Source organism: Cervus elaphus, chromosome 2 (assembly GCF_910594005.1).
Source record: "Cervus elaphus chromosome 2, mCerEla1.1, whole genome shotgun sequence".
Classification (NCBI taxonomy): Eukaryota; Metazoa; Chordata; class Mammalia; order Artiodactyla; family Cervidae; genus Cervus; species Cervus elaphus.
This window is the reverse complement of record NC_057816.1, coordinates 23,628,288-23,644,438: the sequence shown is the minus strand read 5'-3', so window position 1 is coordinate 23,644,438 and position 16,151 is coordinate 23,628,288. Positions and strand designations below refer to the sequence as shown.

The window sequence follows — 16,151 nt, the reverse complement described above, 5'->3', positions numbered from 1 at the left end:
ATAAAGGGGCCAGATCAGTAAAGGAAAACCACTGCCTTTTATATGTTTCCAAAGTAAGTCCAAGAAGATTTACACAAATCTGCTATTGAAACATACAGAATCATTTTTTACAATAACACAAAAAGACCTTTACAGAGACTGTAAATTTAAGGAGTCCCAGAGAAGGCGCTTATGAAAGTGGCTACTTCTCAGTGACATGGTCCTGGGAGCAAAGGATTCAAGGACCAAAGCTGTTGCTCTTCTAGTTTCTTCATGCCACTGAACTATTCCACCGCAGAGATGATATATAGACATCATCCATGGAATATTTGTAGGCGATTAAAAGGAAATGAGGAATTGAAAACATTCATTTGAATAACAAAGGGGCAGCTGGAGGATTTGGAGGTGAAGGTGCATATAGTTCTCATGGAAACATAAAACCCACATGTTTAAAAACTGTGATAGTACTGTAAAACATAGTAATCAAGTTTGCACAACTGGCATGAAGTACTGACAAGTAGGTCAATGGAGCAGAATGTGAATCCACACCCACACATGTCACTCAGACAATGTTTAATCAAAATGCCAGAGCGTTTCAAAGGGGAAAGTATAGTGCTTTCAACAAATAAAGCAGAAAAACCATCAGTAAAAACCAAATTTTGAGTGTTACCTTACTTTTTATAAAAAATTATTTTATTTATTTATTTTTGTAAGTTAATTTATTAATTTTAATTGGAGGCTAATTACTTTACAATATTGTAGTGGTTTTTGCCATACATTCACATGAATCATCCATGGGTGTACCTGTGTCCCCCATCCTGAACCCCTCTCCCACCTCCTTTCCCATCCCATCCATCAGGGTCATCCTAGTTCACCGGCTTTGAGTGCTCTGTCTCACGCATCGAACCTGGACTGGCAATCTATTTCACATATGGTAATAAACATGTTTCAATGCTCTTCTCTCAAATCATCCCACCCTCACCTTCTCCCACAGAGTCCAAAAGTCTGTTCTTTACATCCGTGTCTCTTTTGCTGTCTAGCATATAGGGTCATCGTTATCATCTTTCTAAATTCCATATATATGTGTTAATATACTATATTGGTGTTTTCCTTTCTGACTTAATTCACTCTGTATAATAGGCTCCAGTTTCATCCACCGCATTAGAACTGATTCAAATCAATTCTTTTTAATAGCTGAGTAATATTCCATTGTATATATGTACCACAGCTTTCTTATCCATTTGTTTGCCAATGGACATCTAGGTTGCTTCCACGTCCTAGCTATTGTAAACAGTGCTGTGATGAACATTGGGGTACACGTGTCTCTTTCAATTCTGGTTTCCTTGGTGTGTATGCCCAGCAGTGGGATTGCTGGGTTGTATTGCAGTTCTATTTCCAGTTTTTAAGGAATCTCCACACTGTTCTCCATAGTGGCTGTACTAGTTTGCATTCCCACCAACAGTGTAAGAGGGTTCCCTTTTCTCCACACCCTCTTCAGCATTTATTGTTTATAGACTTTTTGATAGCAGTCATTCTGATTGGCATGAGATGGTACCTCATTGTGGTTTTGATTTGCATTTCTCTAATAATGAATGATGTTGAGCATCTTTTCATGTATTTGTTAGCTATCAGTATGTCTTCTTTGGTGAATTGTCTGTTTAGTTCTTTGGCCCATTTTTTGATTGGGTCATTTATTTTTCTGGAATTGAGCTGCATGAGCTGCTTGTATATTTTTGAGAAGAATTCTTTGTCAGTTGCGTCATTTGCTATTATTTTCTCCCATTCTCGAGGCTGTCTTTTCACATTGTTTATAGTTTCCTTCATTGTGCAAAAGCTTTTGAGTTTAATTAGGTCCCATTTGTTTACTTTTGCTTTTATTTCCATTACTCTGGGAGGTGGGTCATAGAGGATCCTGCTGTGATTTATGTCAGAGTTTGTTTTGCCTATGTTCTCCTCTAGGAGTTTTATAGTTTCTGGTCTTACATTTAGATCTTTAATCCATTTTGAGTGAATTTTTGTGTATGGCGTTAGAAAGTGTTCTAGTTTCATTCTTTTACAAGTGGTTGACCAGTTTTCCCAGCACCACTTGTTAAAGAGATTGTCTTTTCTCCATTGTATATTCTTGCCTCCTTTGTCAAAGATAAGGTGTCCATAGGTGGTGGATTTATCTCTGGGCTTTCTATTTTGTTCCATTGATCTATATTTCTGTCTTTGTGCTAGTACCATACTGTCTTGATGACTGTGGCTTTGTAGTAGAGACTGAAGTCAGGCAGGTTGATTCCTTCAGTTCCATTCATTCTTCTTTCTCAAGATGGCTTTGGCTATTTGAGGTTTTTTGTATTTTCATACAAATTGTGAAATTATTTGTTCTAGTTCTCTGAAAGATACCATTGCTAGCTTGATAGGGATTGCATTGAATCTGTAAATTGCTTTGGGCATTATACTCATTTTCACTGTATTGATTCTTCTGACCCATGAATGTGGTATATTTCTCCATCTATTTGTGTCCTTTTTGATTTCTTTCATCAGTGTTGTATAGTTTTCTATATATAGGTCTTTTGTTTCTTTAGGTAGATTTATTCCTAAGTATTTTATTCTTTTCATTGCAATGGTGAATGGAATTGATTTATTAATTTCTCTTTCTGTTTTCTTATTGTTAGTGTATAGGAATGCAAGGGATTTCTCTGTGTTAATTTTATATCCTGCAACTTTACTATATTCATTGATTAGCTCTAGTAATTTTCTGGTGGTGTCTTTAGGGTTTTCTATGTAGAGGATCATGTCATCTGCAAATAGTGAGAGTTTTACTTCTTTTCCAATCTGGATTCCTTTTTTCCTTTCTCTTCTCTGATTGCTGTGGCTAAAACTTCCAAAAGTATGTTGAATAGTAGTGGTGAGAGTGGGCACCCTTGTCTTGTTCCTGACTTTAGGGGAAATGCTTTCAATTTTTCACCATAGATGATAATGTTTGGTGTGGGTTTATCATATATGGCTTTTATTATGTTGAGGTACGTTCCTTCTATGCCTGCTTTCTGGAGGTTTTTTTTTTTTTTCTTTAATCATTAATGGATGTTGAGTTTTGTCAAAGGCTTTCTCTGCATTTATTGAGATAATCATATGGTTTTTATCTTTCAATTTGTTAATGTGGTGTATCACATTGACTAATTTGCAGATATTAAAGAATCATTGCATCTCTGGGATAAAGCCCAGCCCATGATGTATGATCTTTTTAACATGTTGTTGGATTCTCTTTGCTAGAATTTTGTTGAGGATTTTTGCATCTATGTTCATCAGTGATATTGACCTATAGTTTTCTTTTTTGTGTATCATCTTTGTCTGGTTTTGGTATTAGGGTGATGGTGGCCTCACAGAATGAGTTTTGCAGTTTACCTTCCTCTGCAATTTTCTGGAAGAGTTTGAGTAGAATAGGTTTTAGCTCTTCTCTAAATTTTTGGTAGAATTCACCTGGGAAGCCATCTGGTCCTGGGCTTTTATTTGTTGGAAGATTTTGATTACAGTTTTGATTTCCATGCTTGTGATGGGTCTGTTAAGATTTTCTATTTCTTCCTGGTTCAGTTTTGGAAGGTTATACTTTTCTAAGAATTTATCCATTTCTTCCAAGTTGTCCATTTTATTGGCATATAGTTGCTGAGAGTAGTCTCTAATGATCCTTTGTATTTCTGTGTTGTCTGTTGTGATTTCTCCATTTTCATTTCTAATTCTGTTGATTTGATTCTTCTCCCTTTTCTTCTTGATGAGTCTGGCTAATGGTTTGTCTATTTTATTTATCTTCTCAATTGGATTAGTGACCTAAATGTAAAAGCATTTCCATGGGGAATGTGAGAGAGAATTTTCATAAACATGGAGTTGGTGCAGATTTCTTAGAAAGGCCAGAAAAGCATGGGCCATAAATAAATTAAAAATTAGATTTACTTAAATTAAAAACTGTGTTCTTCAAATGATATTAATAAAAACATGGGTAGGTATGAGACGCATTGGATGCAAATATTTGTAATAAATGTGTAAAGATATCTCACAAATCAATAATCAAAAGCAAACAATTCAATGAGAAATGGACAAAAGACTTGACTACACACTTCATAAAGGAAATAAGTGAATGGTCAAAGATGAAAAATGCGCAGCATCATTAATCAACAATAAAATGTAAAATTAAGCCATAATAAAGTGTTATCACACATATCCAGTTGGTTAAAGTTTTAAAAGTGACAACATCAAATATTAGTGAGGTTACAGAACAATTGGAAGTCATATATTACTGGTGGATATATAAAATGGTATAGCTGACTTGCAATTTGACTTATCACTTGACTTAGCCATTCTACTTTTTGACGTTTACCCAGGAATATTGAAAACAAATGTCCACAAATATTTGCAAATAAATGTACATAACATCTTCATTAATGATATACCCAGTCTGGAAACAACACAAATGTTAAATGATAGGTGATAAATTGCGATGTATTTATAGAATAGACTACCCTTCAGTGAGAAATGAATTATTGCTATGTACAAATACACAGATGAATGAGGAAAAGGCAGATGAACAAAAGAAATGGGATTAAGATATGCAAACTATTATATATAACAAATAAGCCACAGGATATAATGTATAGCACAAACAACTGCAAAAAATTTTAATTTTTAAGAGCATATAATCTGTAAAAATACTTAATCAATATACTGTATAGCTGAAACTAATATGATACAATAAATCAACTATACTTCAATTAAAAATAAATGAGACATAAAATATATGTAACATATGATCCCATATATAGGAAACTCTAGGATAAATCTAATCTACACTGAGAGAAAGCAGTTGAGCTGAGTCTGAGTCTCAGGAGGTGGGAGATGACCTAGAAGGGACACAAGGTATTCCATACAGTGATGGAGAGGTTTTTTTAATCCTGCTTTTGGTGGAAGTTAACATTTGTCATAACAGGTGAAACTGTGTACCCAAAATGGATGCATTTTAGTGTATGCACATTACACCTCTCTAAAGTTGATTTTTAAAATCAGGCAAACAGAAAAGTCAAATTACAAATTAAAAATGAAAGAGGCTGGAAAAAAAAAATTCAGAATCCAAAAAAAAAAAAAAAAAAAGAAAGAGGAAAACTATTTCTACACAGCCATGATGAAGTAGCCTCTATTAACCAGTATCAACAATATCAAATATAGCCCCTCAATATAGAAATTACCACAGGAAATTCTAAAATTGAATAAAATGATCCCAGATGGAAGTGCAAGAAGGAATAAATAGCACTGGAAAAGGTAAATATGTAGGTAGAAATAAAGCACTACTGATCATTAAAGTGGGCTTCCCTGGTGGTTTAGACAGTAAAGAATCTGCCTGCAATGCAGGAGACCTGGGTTCGATCCCTGGGTCTTGAAGATTCCCTGGATAAGGGAGTGTCAACCCGCTCCAGTATTCTTGCCTGGAGAATCCCATGGACAGAGACAAAAATCTTGTGAAGTTTACAACACAGTTGGAAATAAAATAGTGGACAACAATATAAAAAATATAGAAAGCTGATACATGTACTTAAATGACTGTAAAGATCTTGGATTGTTTAGAATTTAGCATGGCCTCTAACAGTGATGTTTAGTTAATACACAGCAGATTGCCTGTTATGACATTGTTCTTCTGAGTAGAGCTTTGGAGCTGTGAACACTTGTGAACGGCTTGTCATGCTTCACTAATAATTTCAAAACACCCCAATATCACATCATCAAACATGTGAATATACATCCAATGGACATCCTTTAGAGGAGTGATGTAAAGTCTTATATGTCTTGTCCATTAATGTTTCACTCCAGGAGAGTCCTTGTCTTCTCTTTATATCTAATGATCTTAAATGCTATCATTAGGGAATCTGACCACTTCAAACTTGACTCTGCACAAATTTCAAACGTATTTTCAAAATTCTTTTTATGACTTTCCACTGCCTCTGCTGACTGTGCGTGAAATAGATGCATAGAGTGGTACTGAATCTGTTGTTTTGTTTTCCACTCACTAAGTTGTGTCCCACTCTTTGTGATCCTATGGACTGCAACATGCCAGGCTCCTCTATCCTCCACTATCTCCTTGAGATTTTTCAAATTCATATCTATTGAGTCTGTTATTCCAACCGTTTCATACTCTTCCATCCCCTTCTTTTACTTCTTTTAATATCTTACTACAGACTATCTAATATTTCCACATCACCACCACAGAGACACAAAAGGAATTCATATTCTGGCCTTCTTGTGATTGGGAGGCAGGTCCTGGCCAATATGTATGCATGGTCTGGGCACTGAGGTTATCAGAGAATAAAAACAGAGGTGAAAAGTTTTGAATTTAGTCTCTTGTGTCCAAAATTTCTTCTCATTAGAACTAAAAGACTCAAAATGCATTGTGACCTGGGCTGAAAAGCAGAATCTCTGAGAATTTGGGGGCAGACTCCAAAACACGTGAACTGAAATAATCTCTTTATTATTCACACATACTTAGTCGTATCCGACTCTTTGAGACCCTATGGACTATAGTCTGCCAGGCTCCTCTGTCCATGTGATTTCCCAGGCAAGAATACTGGAGTGGGTTGCCATTTTATCCTCCAGGGGATCTTCTCTACCCAGGGACTGAACCTGCGTCTCCTGCTTTGGCAAGTAGTTTCTTTACCACTGAGTCACCAGAGAAGTCCATATTATTTATGCTCACATGTTATTAATATGAACTACATGTTTGATTATTATCTGTGTATGTAGTTTTATTTATTTTCAGATTGTGACTCACTCAACTGCCTAACCTCTGTTAGATGCCATATGGTTTACAATTTCACCTGATGTATACTTTATGACATTCTAAAACTCACTTGTTTACTTATGTGTTTCAGGTATGGACACTGGACTTCTGGAACATGAATACTGTCTTGATGTTCTGTTTTTCCTGTGCCTTAAATATCTTGTTGTTGTTGTTCAGTTGCCCAGTCATGTCTGACTCTTTGTGACCCCATGAACAGCAGCACACAGGGCCTTAAATATAATAGTCATTTAATTAAATTTTTTAAAGGAATTATTGCATTGATTAATTAACTGAGAATGCAGGATTGGATGGATGAACAGTATCAACATTAAGATTATTATAAAAGTCATCCTATTCCTTCTGGATTTAACCAGCTTCTTTCCATGCTAGCTACTTACATCTCATACTTTAACTATGTACTTCTATAATTTAAGATCCCTTTTGGCTACTAGTTAACTCAGAAGATATAACTTCAAGGAATCAATTAGACATATCATGCTATTACAAACAATGTTTTAAAATTTGGGGCTAGCAGGGGAATGATAGCATAATAATGAGTCTCCAAGGACAAGTTCAATACTCTATAGCTGTTACTGCAAGGAAAGACCCAAGAGAATACATGAATATATGACACAGGATGCTGAAAGTTTTTCTCAGTTTTCATCATTCCCCAACTGGAACGGAAACATCAACTCTGAATTATTTTATTAATTAAAAAAAATTTTTTTCCCTTTTGAAAACAGGCCTGATAATGTTTATGGCACAGTAATTACATAAGGAAGTATTTACAAAATAAAGTTTTCCCAATTAATATTTGAAAATACGAAGAATTCAATATAGAAGTATTAAAATTATCCACTATGCTTCTTTATTTTGCAGAGATTTTTCACGCCGTTTGAACTCTCTCATTTTTTTCTATTTATCTCTTCTCTTATCCCCTTTTCAATTGTATGAAGAAGTGTATGAGGAAGGATTATGGGCAGACACTGAGTTTCAGAGTAGCTTAATACTGGGATAATCATATCACATAAGAGACAAATGTTGAAGAAGAGGGGGAAATGTTTAGACATGTAAAATTTGATGCAGTAGCTTTATCTCCTAGTTGAAATATCTGACAAACTAAAGTTATTAGGGACTTGAACAAGGAAAGCAGGAACAGCATGGAGATAAAGAGAAGGCCCCTGCTTAGGAGTGATACCTAATATTATGAGTGTGCATCAGACGTTGGGTCTCTAAGAAAGTAAATAAATATATTGGGAAATAGAAATGGCCTATAGCAGAGAAAGCATCCTAAGGAAAGGAGGCAAACATTTATAAAGATGGATTATTACAGGATAAGACAATATTTTTCCTTGAGAAGTCCACAACTTAATGTGGAGCATGTAAACAAAGTGTGATGAAGCATTTAGAATCTAAATCAGGCAAAGGTAAGGTAGCTAAGGTGCTTTTCATAGTATATGGGGAGAAAAGTAGTTTATAAGAAATTGCATTTGATATATAAAATACAACTGTATAAAATGTTGTATAAAATACAACAAATACAAAATTATCTGCTTTGTGGTTTCAATGATTATTGATGTTCATTGATATTGTCCTCCCCAAACACTTAAAAGTTTCCTCATATTTAGTGATAGCAATGTAGGGTAAAGTTTAACATCACGGGCTTTGGTGCAAGATATCTGGGGTTAAGCCTTGACCATGTTCTTTACTAACCCTGCATATTTGAGCAAGCGACCTAATCATCTTTAGTTTTCTTACCTTATATATCAACAGTACAAATCTCATAGGGTTCTTGTAATGATTAAATTATAAAGTGTCTAGTATATCCTAAGCTCAGTAATATTTATATTTTTGTCTCTGAATTGTTCTAGAATAATTTGGTGCAATGTAATTTTTGTTGATTTTATAATTATTAAGTTCCTTGAAAACTAGTAAATATGGCCATATAAAATTTATCAAAATAGCTAATCAGAATAATTACATTGTGAATAATGGTGATAATCATGACTATAATTTATTATCAGTGATTTAAAGAAAGTTACATTCATGCATCTACCAAATATTATATCAGTGGCTAGAGAGTCACTGAAATAAATTGTAGAAGAAAAGATTCTAAGAATCAGGCTATCTGGTGGTCGCATGTTTTAATTTTAAAACTTTAAGAATTTATTGTGACTTGGTATTGCTCAAGTACATTAATTCCACTAAATCATTTAATCCTCTGAACAGTATTGCTAGAGAAGGTCTTTAACAGATGAGAAATTGAGATACAGTCACATCTTCATCATTACACATGGAAGTCCACGAGTAAGGGCTGTGTACCTATGCACTCCCGCTCCAGTATCTTGCCTGGAAAATCCCATGGATGGAGGAACCTGGTGGGCTGCAGTCCATGGGGTCGCTAAGAGTTGGACACGACTGAGTGACTTCACTTTCACGCATTGGAAAAGGAAATGGCAACCCACTCCAGTGTTCTTGCCTGGAGAATCCCAGGGACGGGGGAGCTTGGTGGGCTGCCGTCTATGGGGTCCCACAGAGTTGGACACGACTGAAGTGACTTAGCAGCAGCAGCAGCTATGCACTTTTTTTTTTTTTTTAGGGTGTTTTGTCTTTCAGTTCAGTTCAGTTCAGTCGCTCAGTTGTGTCCGACTCTGCGACCCTATGAATTGCAGCACACCAGGCCTCCCTGTCCATCACCAACTCCCAGAGTTTACTCAAACTCATGCCCATCGAGTCGGTGATGCCATCCAGCCATCTCATCCTCTGTCGTCCCCTTCTCTTCCTGCCCCCAATCCCTCCCAGCATCACGGTCTTTTCCAATGAGTCAACTCTTCACATCAGGTGGCCAAAGTACTGGAGTTTCAGCTTCAGCATCAGCCCTTCCAATGAACACCCAGGACTGATCTCCTTTAGGATGGACTGGTTGGATCTCCTTGCAGTCCAAGGGACTCTCAAGAGTCTTCTCCAACACCATAGTTCAAAAGCATCAATTTTTCGGTGCTCAGCTTTCTTCACAGTCCAACTCTCACAACCATACATGACCACTGGAAAAACCATAGCCTTGACTAGACAGACCTTTGTTGGCAAAGTAATGTCTCTGCTTTTTAATGTGCTATCTAGGTTGGTCATAACTTTCCTTTCAAGAAGTAAGTGTCTTTTAATTTCACGGCTGCAGTCACCATCTGCAGTGATTTTGGAGCCCCCAAAAATAAAGTCTGACACTGTTTCCACAGTCTACCTGTCTATTTCCCATGAGGTGATGGGACCAGATGCCATGATCTTAGTTTTCTGTAATTAAGCTTTAAGCCAACTTTTTGACTCTCCTCTTTCACTTTCATCAAGAGGCTCTTTAGTTCATCTTCACTTTCTGGCATAAGTTTTGTCTTTACTAGGCTTTATTTTTCTAACTTGTAAAAGAAATATGTTGAAATCCCATTATACCAAATGACTTAATTATACTTTAATTATTCTACTTTCTAAATAGGAAGCACCCTTGGCTCCAGCTTGCAATGTACGGTGTCCCTGTCTCAGAGGAAGCTGAAGTTTGGTGAATCTAAGGAGCTCTCTGAGCAGCTTGACTGTCATCACCACCCATAGTGAAATAGCCCAGCATAGAATGATTGTGCTGAATATGGACATCTGGTCCAGTAACACAAGAATTTAAAGTCAGATTGTGTGATGGAGACTGAAGGTATTTGATGGTAGCTTCCTCCTGATCACACTGACCAAACCTGACAAACCACAGGGCTCTCTGAAGGTGGTGATGGTTTCCAGTCTCTGAAAGGAGTCTCTCAGAGCCACAGCTTATCCTGGCAGACCTATCTAGAGAGACAGATTCCTCAGAAGTGTGGGACTCTTACAGTGTGGCAGCAATGACCAGGGTCAAGATGTCCTGGAAACAGGACTAGTTACCTTGGGACCTTCATGCAAACAGACACATGTAGACACAGACACACACACACATGCAGCCACAAAAAGAACTGAGGAGGCAGATGCACAGCTGCATCCATAAGTAAATGACCTCTGATAATTGTTGCTGTCCTTGAACAGTGCTAACAGTGTCCCCGGATTCTAAATCCCCATGTTTGTGTGCATAAGACATAAACAAAAATCATATTATCAACTTAAGAATATATAAATAAGTCACTCCTCTGCATCTGAGATACAGGCTGAATATTTACTTTTTAAAAAGGTAGAAAGCGAAGTCACTCAGTCTTGTTTGACTCTTTTCGACCTCATGGACTGTAGCTCCTCCATCCATGGGATTTTCCAGGTAAGAATGTTGGAGTGGGTTGCCATTTACTTCTCCAGGAGATCTTCCTGACCCAGGGATAGAACCAGGTTTCTCTCACTGCAGGCAAACTCTTTACCATCTGAGCCACCAGGGAAGCCCTTAAAAAGGCAGAAACGATGTTATATGTCAACTATATGTCAGCAAGAGTGGGAAAAATGTAACATAAATGTACTGCAGAGAAATGAGTTCATAGATCAAAATTTAAGCATGTTTATTGTAAATAAAAAATTTGTAATTTTTAAAAATTCTCAAAGAAATCTGTGAAACAGATATTTCTGACTAAGTAGTGTGAATAAAGTTTAACACTGAAAACTATATACATAGTACATTTCATGTTGATGAAATGATATTACTATATTATTTTATTACTGTTTTTAAAATAAGCATATGTACAGTGCAGAGATTATTTGCTTTGTGAATATGCTACTTTGTTTTTAAGCTTCAACAGAGCTTTCTTCACTTCCTTGTTCCTTAGGGTGTAGACGACAGGGTTCAGAAGGGGTGTCAGCAAAGTGTAGAAAACAGCCACAATCCTGTCCACAACCTCCTTGGAGGCTGGTTTCAGGTAAATGAAAACACGGGGAACAAAGAAGCAAAGGACCACAGTGCAGTGGGAGGCAGAGGTCTGGAAGGCTCTCCAGTTCCCCTCTGAGGTGTGGATCTTCAGGATGGAATGGAAGATGGATACGTAGGACAGCACTATCAGGAGAAAGCAGCCTGAAGCCACCACCCCAATGCTGACAAACTCCACGGTGGACCTGTCTACACAGGCCGTTTGAGGACAGATGGTGCATTGGAGATGTAATGTTGGATCTGGTTGGTTCACACAAGGGCAAATGGAACATCAATGTGATCTGGACATCAGACTGCACAGAGCCACTGAGCCATGTGGTTGTGGCCAGGAGAGCGCACGTCCTCCCACTCATCATGCTGGCGTACCTGAGTGGGCAACTGATGGCCAGGAAGCGGTCATAGGACATGACGGTGTAGAGGAAGCACTTGGTGCTGCCCAGGAAGTGGGAGGAGTAGAGCTGGGCCACACAGCTGGGAAAGGAGATAGCACTGCCTTCTGGGGACACCAGGGTCATCAGCATTTTGGGCACAGTGACCATGCAGTACCACATGTCAATGAAGGACAGGTTGGCCAGGAAGTAGTACATGGGGGTGAGCAGGCGGGGATTCACTATAATCACCAGCAGGATGAGAAGGTTCCCCACCACAGTGAGGAAATAGATCACCAGGAAGATTCCAAAGAGGAATGTGTCCAGCTCTGGTGGATGGGGAAGGCCCGAGAGGATGAATGTTGTCACTAGGCTCATGGTTGTCATCTCTCCACGTTTTTGCTCTCTCTCTGTGGGAATATCAAAAGCACCCAGCATTAAGGGAGAACTGAGAACCCATTCTCTAGACAGAAGCTTCATCATTCAAGGTAGATAGTTCTAGAGTCATACTCAACTTTGTTTATTATGAAGCTTCTTTGAAAAAAGTAATGGAATGATTTCATCATCATCCTCTCTCTCTCACACACACACATACAGATATGCAAAAGGAAGTGGAGAAATTCTATGAATTCATCTATTGGTGTATCATAAATGACTACAAATTCAGTAGCATAAAACAATTCAAATTTACTGTCTTAAAGGTTTTTTGAGTCAAGTCAGCTGGGTTTTCCTACTCAAGGACTCATCACATTGAAATCAAGGTTTCGGCTGAGTCTGAAATCTTGTCTGAGGCTCACGATCCACTTACAAACTTATTGAGGTTGTTGTTATTTAGTTCCCTGAAGCTTTGGGGCTGCTCAGTAAATGATAGTGAACCTCACAGTACTGTGCATTTTATTACAAAATTACCATATATATAATATATGATATATATGTATGCATAATATATATTATACATGTATATAATATATATCATATATATGTGTATATAGAGAGAGAAAAAAATAAATTCTCATTGTGCTATAGAGACTTCTCAATTTCAAAAGCTACAACTTCAAGGAAAATTTCATCACTGGTATTGGTACTTGTGTCTCATTAATACCACTTCCTGCTTATATAGGAAATACTCTTAGAGCAGGTTAAGAATCTAAACTCCAGTACAGAATTCTACAATCTCCAATATGATCAATAAAATACCAACCCTCATAAGATTGCTGGTATGATGCTTGTCTTATGTGAGACTATGCTTTATGAGGCTCTAAGAACAGAGCTTACATGTGTTCTCCCAACTACAATTCACTCGGTAGGGGCTGGTTTCTAACATACGTATTTCAGTCTTAAATATGAAAGTATTGTTAGAAGTGATATCCCTCCCTGCATCTTCCACTCCTCATATTCGTAAATCCAGGTGATGCCCTCACAACAGAAGACAATTTCATCAAATATCTGATGCATATTTAAAACCTACTACCTGTGACAAGAAAGACAGAACCAATGGAAGAATAAAGGGCCTATGCCATCTTGAAGTCAAGAAAAGTAGGAGTTGTTTACAATGTGAAGTGAGGAAGAGATGATGCTTGTAATTTAATGCAAAATATTGTTGAGATCAAGATTGTTATTATTTTTTGAGCAATGACTCACCAACATGGGAGAAACAAGGTTCTCTGCTCTTAGCAAAGCCCATAAAAATGATCATATCTCCAGACAATGTGGCTTGAGCTACAATAAAGCTATATTTTTCAAATAAGGGAATAAATAACATAGACTTATCCTAATCACCAATATGGATATCAGAACTCAAAAAATGGAAATTTTTGTTGTACCAGTGGGATTCTACCATAAGAATACATCAGATTTAGATTAGATAAAGTATGAAAATTTAATCAGGTGAATTGCAAGGTAACCTGAGATAGGAGTATCAGTGAAAGGTATCAATGTTTGACTTGTCTGTTCATGTAATAGCAACTTAGTCCCTCTTCATAGGTCCTTATTACAGACAGTATATATATATATGTATTATGAGATGGTTGGATGGCGTCACCGACTTGATGGGCATGAGTTTGAGTCAACTCCGGGAGTTGGTGATGGACAGGGAGGCCTGGCGTGTTGCAATTCATGGGGTCGCAAAGAGTCGGACACGACTGAGCGACTGAACTGACTAACTGACTGATGTATATACAGTTGGCTTTTGAACAATGCATGGCTTAGTGGCATCAACTTCTCACTCAGCTCCTTCACAGCCAAAAATCCGTATATAACTTTTTTATTCCCCAGAAACTTCTCTACTAACAGCCTACTGTTGACCAGAAGCCTTATAGATAACATAGCAGTCAGTTAACACATATTTTGTATGTTTTATGCATTATATACTATATTCTTATAATAGAGTAAGCTAAACAAAAGAATATGTTATAAAGAAAATCATAAGGATGAGAAAATACACTTACTGTACTGTGTTTATGGGTACTGTAAGTGTATGTCAACTGTTTACAAAGAGAATCCTCTGTGTGTCACCATGTACATCAATATTGTCTTATAGAATAGAACACACTGTAGATGTTATACATATTACTAACACTAGATCTCAAAAATGAAAAGATAAAGTGAAAAGATTTGTATTTATTTACAGCTATAACAACTCATGACTTCCCTCCTGGCTCCACAGTAAAGAATCCACCTGCTAATGTAGGGGGCACGAGTTCAATCCCTAGGTCGGGAAGATCCCCTGGAGGAGGAAATGGCAACCCACTCCAGTATTCTTGCCTGGAAAATCCCATGGAGAGAGGAGCCTGGCAGGCTACAGTCCACGGGGTCATAAAGGAGTAAGACTCGACTTAGTGACTAAAACAACAAACAAAACAGTTACAATTCATGCATTAATAAGAAAGAAGCAGCTACATGATTGCTTCAAGGTAGCCTGGCCCATATATTAATGAATGGATTCTTAGAAAATTCTTATGTCATACAGTATTATAGTTATATCCCTTACACAGTATTAAAAACACTATTACTTCTTTTTTTTTTAAACCATTTATTTGTGATGATAGGCTAATATAGTTTCTTCCATGATGATGGAAAGAGGCATTCTATATGGTAATGTAAGTCTTTGAAAACAAAGTTATGATATGGTTCAAAAACTAACAGGCTTCCACAATGTTAGCTTTATATTAAATATCTCTCACCTTATGCCTTTCTTTCACCTTATATGAAAAGTGAAATATCTTTCACTTATATTATATTTCACTAAATATCTTTCACCTTATATGAAAATGAAAGTGAAAGTGTTAATCGCTCAGTCGTGTCTGACTCTTTGCAACCCCTCAGACTATAGCCCACCAGGCTCCTCTGTCCATGGTATCCTCCAGGCTACAATACTGGAGTGGGCTGCCATCCCTTCTCTAGGGGATCTTCCTGACCCAGGAATTGAACCTGAGTCTCCCACATTGCAGGCAGATTCTTTACCATTGAGCCACCAGGGTATGCCTGGTGAATATGCCTGTATATGAATATCTACATATAATTTATGCATTTGTAACATGCCAGTATACGAATATCTTCATATAATTTATGCATTTGTAACATAACTTTTTCTTATTTTTTTCAATATTTCTAGGCTATACTACTTGTGATTTTTTTTTCAAATTGTTGAAAAGTTCCAAAAATATTTCCAATATATTTATTGGAAAAGTCTGCATGTAGGTAGATCACAGTGTTCAAACCCGTGTTACTGAAATGTTGACTGTATATATATATATAAGAGAGAGACAGAGACTTGATAGATGTATTTAGGTGGAAATCTAACAATTCTCAAGTAACTAATCTCTGAATGAAAGTTTAAGAAGGAAAATAAGGGGAAGCAAGAGAAATCTACCTTTCTAAGAAATTACCTTCCAGTATGTGATGTCTTTCAACATAAAACTCATGTCCCTTTTTAGTTATTTTTTAACCAAAATTTTAAGCTTTCTATATGCTATGTTGAGGTATTTTTTTGCAGGTTACTAATAAAAGAACAGGTACTGCTCTATTTACTTGGTGAGAAAGAGTGGTTACCCTCTGTTCAAGGCCCCAACTAGTTTATGTGCAGAGAATGGAAACTAACACAGCTAGTTGGGTAGAAGATTAACTTGATTTAGTG

General features: G+C 37.0%; 1 pseudogene; it reads right to left on the bottom strand.

Moving 5' to 3' along the window:
* Positions 1–11,478: 11,478 nt before the first annotated feature.
* On the bottom strand, positions 11,479–12,403 carry LOC122705382 (annotated as a pseudogene).
* Between the last annotated feature and the right edge of the window lie 3,748 nt (positions 12,404–16,151).